Here is a 10,177-nt window from a genome sequence, read left to right on the forward strand (position 1 = left end):
CGTTGCTTTGATTGTCTTTCTCGAGCGTCCGCTTGCATCCACAAAGCTACATTTCCGGAAATAAAACCTGGCACAGTGTCTTCCTTACAAACCTCCTTCTTCACTGCACCTGTAATGGTTCCACAGTACCCTATGGTTTCTTACAGCTGCATTTACGTTGCCCTTGCCAGTTTTGTATTTTTTATGCGCACTGGGGTAGTTAGGTGCTGCGCCGCTTACATTTGTGTGTAAAAAGGGCACTCACAACATTTTACATCTTAATTCTTTTTGTAGAGGCCCTCGGCTATGATTGCCGAAAGGGAGAAGAAGCATAAATATTTAGGCAAGTGAAGGTTTATGTCATTAGAAAAGTGGTTTCAAATCACTGTTCTCTTTCTTACTCGCCATGTCACCCCTGAACACTCACTCGTGTGTGACGACGCTTTCAAGTGAATATTGTTGCCGACAGTTCTGCTGCAGCAGGGAAAGAGATCCAGCACGTTTTTTTCCGCCGTGACTGCGTAACATTCGTTCAAAGTCGGAGCGCTTTCAAATGATGTGGGCTCGTGCCTGTGAGTTGTTCTCACGAATTACTCCCGAGCTATCCCCCGATTCGTCCTCAAAGTTTCGACCGCGTCACCACGGCACTTTTCATCTACTTTCCAGCGGGGCTCCGCCACTGCTACCATGTTTCTTTGGGAATGATTGATTGACTTCCGACGCTGCATAGCCTGTTTTTGACGCACAACGGTGCCCTTGGTGAAGATACCAACGAGCTAAGTTATATCCATCATAAGGTTTAAGAGTGAGATTCACCTCGAAACAAAAAGAAGAAAGGAAGCGAGCAATTTAGCTCTCCTGCATCGAAACTCGCCGACCAGCGAAGGAGCTCTTTAATTGAGCACTTATCAATCAGGCAAAAAATGCCGAGTCACTGTACTGTGGGAGCACACGTCCGATATTTCGCAAAACAGAGCCACTAAGCATGCTCAGAACGCGTTGCACAGCCCAGCGAACAAAGATGGCGGCGCGCAGAAGGCGGTTGTTGGTACGTGGACAGCGACACCGGGGCCACGACCGGAGCTCTGATAGCTGTCCATAAAGCGCGGCTTTTTGGCGGCGGTCGTTACGCAGTTGCGGCAGAGCGCGGTGTCCTGTCCGGAGCCCGGACGGGAGACGATTATGAATTCCTACTTGGATCAATTTCGCCGGTGGAACACGCGAGGGGCTGACGAGCCGACTGCAGAAACATCTAGACGACCCTATTTTACAGCCGGGGACCGCGGGCAGGGTGTCGTTAATCTGGCGGTAATGAGGGGACGGCCGCCAGCTGGTGCTTCAAAAGCATTCTAGTCGTTCAGTTTTTCCTCTCTCTCTCTTTCTCTCTCTCTCTCTCTCTCTCTTTCGCTTAATTGTCACTCTGATCGCTGCGCAGATTGTCACTGAAACGCGATAGCATTTTCCTAGAGGACAGGGCGAAGCTGCTCAAAAGGTGGCCCAACTCGACCGTCTTAAAACCAGAGAGCCAAAGAGGGCTATCCTCCGCAACATCGACTGCGACACAGCCAACCTCCAACCGATCCCGCCTCTCAACCTAGAAGACACCAGACTTCAGCTCACTACCTTTGCCCCCTCGCCCCGCAACATGGGCAAGGAACACAAAGAACGGCGACGACATCGAGCTGAAGAGCTCGGAACATTCGTCAAAGGATTCACCACGGACACAAAATCTTGTTCGTGTACACGGGCGCGATGGTCGGCAAGGACGACCACGCGAGCATCGAAGTGCATACAATCAACAACGCGAACAGATCGAGCCGCAGGTCCAACGGCCAACGCAGCCCAACAGAAAACGAAATTCGGGCGATACTCGAAGGCGCCCGCCAGACCGCCGCGGATCGCATGCATGGCTCCCTTCTGGCGCGTTCACACTGGAAGCAGATCCGCAAACGCGAAACGGATCCGCGCGTTCTCAACCGCAAAGCGGCTGGGGATCGAGCGGTTGGGGCTAGGGGTGTCGCGAACTTTGGTCGAACCGGATTATTCAGTCGAACTTTCGGGGTTTGACTGGTTCGACGAACCTTCCACCCCTTAACCAGATTCGACTGGTTCGACTTTGTGGACAGTGTGGCCAGGGTTTGATACAAGCATGTCTAGGTTTGGAGAATTTGTTTTATGAAAATGGTTATTTTAATTTTATGAACAGTTGCAATTAAAAGAAACTAATTCTAATCACTGAAGAAGTTAACTGTGTACTGTATTAACTGAAATAACCAATCCGTGCTGCCCTTAGTTCATCCCTTAGCCATCACCATCCAATCCGAAGCCAACTGGCCAGCCTGTCGCGCATGCGCATAGCAGTCGAACCTGAGTCGAAATTTTAACAAGGTCGAAAAAGTCGACCCTGGTCGAACTCGAAGCTCGACCGGTCCGCAACATCCCTATTTGGGGCGCGTTTTTGCCAACCGCTACGGGACCGATTTCTCCCAACCGCTTTCGCGAACCGCGATAAGGCAACCAATCGCAACGCGACGTTGACGTGACGTCGGTGGTTTTCGGAACAAGATGGCATCTGTCGCTGGTGAGGCTTTCAAGACGCTGTAGCGTTGAAGCAAAGAATCGTGATCACGTCCGTCACTTGAATCCAACGCGAAAAGAATTGACCCGTAATCTTAACGGGCTTCGCTTCGATGATTTGGTTCGGGTAGGAGTTCGTTTAAAGGGGCCGTGCAACGATTTGCAGACTTTGGCCAATTAACTGCGGAAATTGATCTGTGTCACCCATAGAACAAAGAACAGAAAACTGTATATTCTTGCGTGCGCTAGTTTTTCTGTAGAAAAATGAAACAAATCGAAGGTCGAAGTGCCTCCCACCTCTCTCTCGTCGCCTCGGTGGCTCCGAGGCAAGAGCGCCGGCCTACGGATCCCCAGGTGGCGGGTTCGAATCCCGACCGAGGTGCCCGCAATATGACGGATGCTTATTGCGGAGAAGGCGCCGTCTAAGCGAGTTTTCGGTTGCACGTCAAAAGATCCCCAGGTGGTCGGAATTAATCCTCAGTCCTCCGCTGAGGCGTGCCAGATGCCCCTCGTAGGTTTGGCACGTAAAACCCCCAAATTTGACCTCCCAACTCTCCACGTCGCCTCTGGAGTGACGTACTCTGGTGGATCACGTGGTTTCCCCTTGGGTTCTCTCTTCAGAGACCCCAGCCGCTTCCTCCGCGATTATAGACTTTTAAGGGATCAGCATCGTCGAAGGTCGCGGCGAGCAATCGACACAAAAGACGGTTCGCCACGGGGGTGACGACGAGTGTAGCAGCGGAGGGGGACACTTCCGTGTATCCCCCAGAGTACGTCACACATCAGTTCCGCTAACCGCCACAAGCGGCTGCAGATCGGCAAAGATTTCGTTCTCTTCTTTGCGATTACGCACTGAAATAGCAGTTTTTCGGGGCAAGGTGACGCGTTTTTTGCCACTTGTGCTTCAATAAGCATTAAAAGAAAAAAAAACTGCCTATTGTTTTAACATTAAAATCGTTTCACTCCCCTGTCGGCGGGCCAGTCTTTTTCCATCTCTCCTGAATTTGGCATCTAGTCGCCGGTAAGTCCGGACGTCCGCCGGTTTCCCGGTGTTCGATGACCGCCGCTGGGCTCGTCTTCTTCTCACCTGGAGTTTCAGTCATTCGAGGTCCGGTGTGGGCCACGTTGTTGGAGCACTGACCTCTCGGGTGGCCGCGCGGAGGGCGCGACAGAGTGTTTCCGAAGTGAACAGGTGTCCCGCATTGAGAGCCTCTCCGAGCACGTTCCTGAGGTCCCAGTCGACTGACTACCAAGCTGGTCATCAAAGGGGCTTTAGGTGACTTTCCGATGACTATCGGGAGATGATCGCTTCTTCTGCTGCCCGCCCCAGGATTCGCGCTGAGTCGTAGTGCCCAACTCGTATCCCCATGATTCCGGGGCGCGCAAACGTCGGATAGTTGCTTATGATCTTCCTAAGGTCGAGCATATCAAGTGTTGAGTGCAGTTGGCGCCCTCTTGGAGTGTCCTGTTCGTCCCCACAGGACTGTGAGTGCGCATTAAAGTCTCCTGCTACTAGCAGTCCTCCTTTCGCTCGTGCGCGGATATCTTCAAGTACGCGAGGATCACAGGGAGCACCAGGGGCCACGTATGACGAGACAGTCGTAAATATCGTTTTCCCAGCTCGAAAGTCACTGCCACAAATTGCGGAACCTCCGCTCAGAAATCAATGAGTTCGACATCAGTTTGCGCAAGTCGTCTTCGGACTAGGAGGGCGGTCCGTGGTTTCGCGGCGGCCGAGGGGACCCGCGATTCGTGTGCTCCCAGCTGGCATCCCGGGTTCCTAGAGGGCACCGCATCGTAGGCGTGATCCCGGAGGTGGTCTCGCAGTACTGGGAGTCGCGTTTTCAAGCCGTTACAGTTCCATTAGAAAGCAGAACAGGTGATAGGGTGGAGGTGAGGGAGAAGGGATGTGAGCGAGGGGAGGGCCGGAGGGCATGGTGGTGGCAGGATCGTCGTTCGTCGGTGGGAAGATCTGTAAGCGACTGGCTGCTGGGTGAGCGGGTCAAAGAACGGAGGTGACGCCGCTGTAAGTGGTGGCTGCTGGAGCGCATTGCATATTGCCGTTTCCAGTTTTTAATACGCTCCCATGAACGGGAGTCTCATGTCAAAGAAAGTATAATGGTAGTCTGTGCCCATTCTGTGCGAGCCAAGCGTATAACCGACTGCAGTAATGATTTCCAATCCTTTAATGTTCCTTTCGCATTATCAGAAGGAGAGTCAGAAGAAGCCTGTCGCTTGGAAGAGCTTGTTTGTTGTTAACCGTTTTTGGCTGTTTTCTTTGGGCTCTTTATTGTAGGGTTTCTGCTTCTGCAGCCGAGCCGCCATCTTGGTAGATTTCTTTTGACTTTTGAACGCTGAGGTATATCTGGCTTATGGAGAGTCTTCTCCAAGTGGTTTATTCGTATCGGTTGCGGTGTCTCGGAACGGCTGGATACTTCTTGTCGCTTGCCTAGCCCTTTCAGGCCGATGTATGGCGGCCTTTGCAGCGTGGTAGTCAACTGCGTGTGTTGGAGCGTAATTTCTAGCTTTCTTTTCCTTCCTCCATTTCATGTAAGATGGAGATGGGGCAACATGAGCACCTCCGCGGTTGACGCACATCTCTTGTTGTGCAGAAGACATGTCGCCCTCGTGTGTGTCTCCGCGGCGGTTGGTGATGGAAAGGTCCTTGCAGGTTGCTCCACGATGTCCACACCCGCACCACTTGCGACATTGGCTTGGGCGTTCCTTATACTCGTAAACCGAATGACGCACGTGGGCGAGATACACATAAATTGGCCGTGTTGATGCGCAGAAAGATAGTTTCACTACAGTGCTCTGGCCAAGTCGGCGCACTCTAGCGACTCGACCATCAGGCGATCTCAAATGCTGTTCGATGTCGGCGTCCGCGGTAGTTCTTTGTCGATGTCTTGGATTACGCGGATTGCGTGGCGAGGGACGGACTCGTATACTCTCTGACTTTGAGGCTGCAGGATTTAATACAGGCGAGGAGTGTTCGCGTTGCTTGGCCATTACGCGTAAAGACCGCGATGAGGTTAAGCCTGCTATTTGGCCTGATCTCGTGGATGCACTCCGGGAATTTCTGTTCTAAAGCGACTGACATCGTAAGGCTGCTGACGTTTGTAATCAACGTCAGCAGCCTTTTTTTTTTTTTTTTTTTTTGGCGTAAAGATAACAACGAGCCCCTTTGAGATCGCGGGGCGCTTGACCACGGTCGTAGCGCTCCCGCTCGAAATGGAGCTTGGTTTCTTGCGCTTCTTGAATGCATAAGGGTCAATCCAGTCACCTTTGTTGGCGTCTGAAAGCTCCATATAAGCGTTGAGGTCCTAGGGCCGGCCAGCATTGGAGTTCTCGCCCTCAGTTTCAGCGCATATTCAGGAAGTCATGCTGTACCGGTAGGTGACCGTTTTTCTGACTTGTCGTTATTGAACGAGTTCCAGCCGACATTGTCAGGTCGATTCCGGTAGCCAAGGGGTAACCTTGAGCGGCAGATCCCTCCGCTGAGAAGCGGAAACAGCCTTCTTGTGGATGCCTGAAGCTCATAATGTGTAAACTGCTCATAATTTAAAAAAAAATGATTTCGAAGAAATGAGTTTACAAAAAAGCTGCCATGCTCGAAAAACTTCATCGTCTTCTTAAAAAATAGGGCTTTTCAAATTTAACAAGTTAATATTGATACCTATAAGTACTCATTTCGTTTAGGACAGTAGAAAATTAGAACAGGTTTCCTGAAAATGTAATCAAATTGTGATACAATAAAATCCCTCGTCAAACGTCTAATAGATTTGTACGTAACTGTTATAAAAACATAATTTCCTATCTTCGTTGTGTTTGAATATGACAGGATATGTGAGTCAGTGCGGTTGTACTTTATGACCTTTTGTTTATTCTTACTTATGTTCCACCCCTGTAATGCGCCCGATTGGGCGTACAGTATTTAGGAATAAATAAATAAATAAATAAATAATGGAAGTGTCCACCGGCGGGCCGGTCAGCGCCGTCCAGATAGCGCTCTACAGCGTCATCAGCGAGAGTGAGCACAGTTTTGTGCCCTGTAATGTCCGTTCGCGTGCTTCTGACCCATCCGGAACAAAGGAAGGTGTCCATTGATGTCACGGTAGAGCTCCAGAATGCTAAAGGGAGCATGAGACGTTGTTGCGTCAAGGTAATAGCGGCAGGGAGGTCTTGTTCCGCATTCAGCATAAGCTTCTTCGGCTACTTGAGCTTGGAGCGTGCCCGTGCAGACAAAGCATGACGGGGAACACTTGCTGGAGGCCCGACAAGACACGCCCTACTGATCTCATCTTTCGGGGACTTCCCTGGTGGTAACAAGAAGACCGTCGAAAAAAATGCTCGCCTTCGCTTAAAACAGTTTAATTTCAGACAAGCTCTAACTCGTCTTCGCCACACACGGTCCTCAACCGTCTCCTGGGGTGCTATGTTGCGCTTTTTGCACTCCCAGGAGACTTGGAAGAGGGAAGTGACATCAACGACTAGAGCGAATGCAGATTGGATGTTGACAGAAGAAAACAAAATCAACATCCAATCTGCATTTGCTGCGTTGTTGACGTCACTTCCCTCTCCCTAGTCTCCTGGGAGTGCAAAAAGCGCAACATAGCCCCCCTGGTTAATACAATGGGTGTGATCCTTCCGTCCTGGATTCCTACCAGAACATTTTATTTGGCAAAACTATCAGTCCCTACAACGGGGACAACAATAGGGGAGAGCAACAAAGAAGTGAACATAAATAAACCACGCAAAAACATGGTTCACAATGTAAACCTTACTAGCACACTGAAGCCTATAGAGAAAAAGCACTCTATTTCTCCAGGATTCAAGGTCCAATTGTACGACAGCGTTCGCTATTGTCCCTTTTCTCGCTGTGGCCACACAGCGTGAGGCTACAATGGATGAAGGCCAAATATAGAGTGCGATGTGACGGCACACAAACGTGTTTTCCTCTCTCCTGTCCCTTCAAGTTCCGACCGTCGTAAATAGGGTCCAGCGAGTGCGGTAACAATCTCCTTGGAGGACGTGCAACCTCACATGCTTCGGGCTCCCAATGTCGCCCGCTGATGAGGTTTGCATTATTTCGGTCACTTGAAAACCGACTAGCGTGCCCATGATAGTTTGCTAGATTTCAGAGTAACCGCGAAGAGCGCTGGAAAACTGCATCTTCGGTAGAGTCAATTCAATTTCAATTAAATTCATTTTTATTTTTTCAACACAGAGTTGGGGACCCCCAAAAGAAAAGCTGTCATAGACAGCTTCAGAATGGCTGGTGGCCTTTACAACTAGCAGCGTTTCAGTCATATAAATTTGCATAGCACAAGTTTGACATTTTTGGCACTTAATTATAAAGGAACAATCAATATCAGCACAAAAATACAGTACAAAAAGTTGTATAATAAAATAGTCGAGATCTGAATTCATAGCAGAAACTCAATCCTCACAAACGAACAATAATGGCTTTGAACATATATTGATCCATAACATACAAAATATAAGTAATTCAACTCTGGTTTACAATATACTCTCGCATCTTCTTTCGAGTTAAAATCAATATTTTTTGTCATATTTGTTTAGTACGAACAGCAGCTCATATTCAGGGTTCCGCGCGTTTTCGGATAAATAAAGAAAACCTCCGGAAAAACACCCGCCGGTAAAATTTTAGTCACTTCGGATTTATCCGATAAATTCCGAATTTTAATACCCCCCCCCCCCCCAAAAAAAAAAAAAAAAAAGAAATTTAAATAGAGACGGTATTTTACAATTAAGTTCGATCTGCGCACAGAGTCAATGGTCCCGAGAAAATGCCGCAGTTATCTTTCAAAGCTCGGATCATTGTCTAAATGGGTCCGCTTATCTTGTCAAGGTTCAAGACGACATGTCATTGTCCTTTCGGGTCACGACAAAAGCCCCTGTATTGGTTTGTCAGTTTGAGCCACACTAAAGGATAGGTTGTGTTTTTGTAACAGTGAAACTTATGAATCATAGAGATTGTATAAAATTGGGAAGAGGGGCTGTTGAAACTTCCCTATTACATTCTTTACCACTCCACGTCACGCGGCCGCGGACTAGCATGGAATATGATGGGATGAATACGTGCTTCCCAGTTACTACCTCCACTTTATTTTTAAGGTATCGACGTTTATCCAAGCCACATATGTGTGCAACTTTTGCCGTGATACAAATTCGTATTGCAAATGGGAATGTCACCAACACCAAGTCCAGCTGAAAAAATATTCATTGATATAAGCGCGTTTTATTTGTTTTTATCTAGCATATGTTTACACTCGGATATTATTTATTTATTTTTTATAGGAAACACTGCGAAATTAAGCTCAGAATTTCGAAGATTTTGGAATCGAGCATAAATAAACTCCTATAAACTCCGAATTTTCGGGAAAAAATAAACTCCGAAAAACACCCTCCGAATCTGACGAAAAATAATCTCCGAAAACACGAAATCCTACTTATGTTAGTGACTGAGCCACATAATCAGTGCGCTGGCGTGGCACTAAACACCTAGGGTCAATATCGTTTTCTTCTTTTGCAAATTGAGAGGAAACATTCAAAAAGGGTATAAAATTTTTATTTGCGAAGAAAGGCTAACAGCGAAATTTATATTCATAATTTTTTTCTGCATTTATAATGTTATAACGCTTGAACAACCGTTCCGTTGAATGTAATCGTGGTGCATTAGCATGGTAGCGAAGGGCTTTCTCCTCTAAATATAAAATGTTGTGTATATTTTACCCCCTGTTTTTTGCCCCAGACTAGCGAACTATAATTTATATTTAAAATAAACAAAGCATGGTATATTTGAAATTTCGCATTGCCGGGAAGGAAATAACGAGTGCTCCTGCGGCTGATGATATAGATAAAGACTCTTTATGAATATGATCTGTCTATTTCATATTTGAGAAAAAGTAACACAGAGGATATTATGCTTGTTACATATATCAATATGTGTGCCACCAAATACCAAATGTCTCGATATTTTTTTACCTTTTTTGCGTAGTTTTAAGTAAAACATCTTTAGGTTTCTACACTCTATTCTTAGACCGTTCCAGTTGGACAATTCCCATAGTCTTAAGAATTCATTTTCAGCTTTCATGATTATTTCATTTACATCACGACCAGACATAAACACACTTATATCATCCACGTAAATACGTAGACTGCGTTGCTATCTTTTTTTCTATATCGTTAACGTATAGATTAAATAGAAGCGGTGTTAACACACTGCCCTGCGGTTCACTCGACTTAATTAGTTTAAAATACGGCCGGCGATTTTCTATTGAGACCCATTGTATGCGCTCTTCAAGGTAGGACTAAAATAACAGATGGGCAGGCCCGCGGATACCATATGCATAGTTTATTTAACACGATTTCATGATTTATATTTATTTATTTATTCGGTTACCTACAGCGCCCTTAATAGGGCATTATTGTAGGGGGGAAGACAGTACAAGATATACACAGATGCATAGTACATAATAAACAGCAGACTGTGTGACGCGGAAACAGTGACAATGACAGCAATAGCAAACTATGTAGGTGATACCACCACAGCAATTTTACAACAAAAACACCAAGAAAAAGATGATACGAGATTGAC

This window comes from Ixodes scapularis, unplaced genomic scaffold (assembly GCF_016920785.2).
Source record: "Ixodes scapularis isolate PalLabHiFi unplaced genomic scaffold, ASM1692078v2 PGA_scaffold1__304_contigs__length_218370807, whole genome shotgun sequence".
Taxonomy (NCBI): domain Eukaryota; kingdom Metazoa; phylum Arthropoda; class Arachnida; order Ixodida; family Ixodidae; genus Ixodes; species Ixodes scapularis.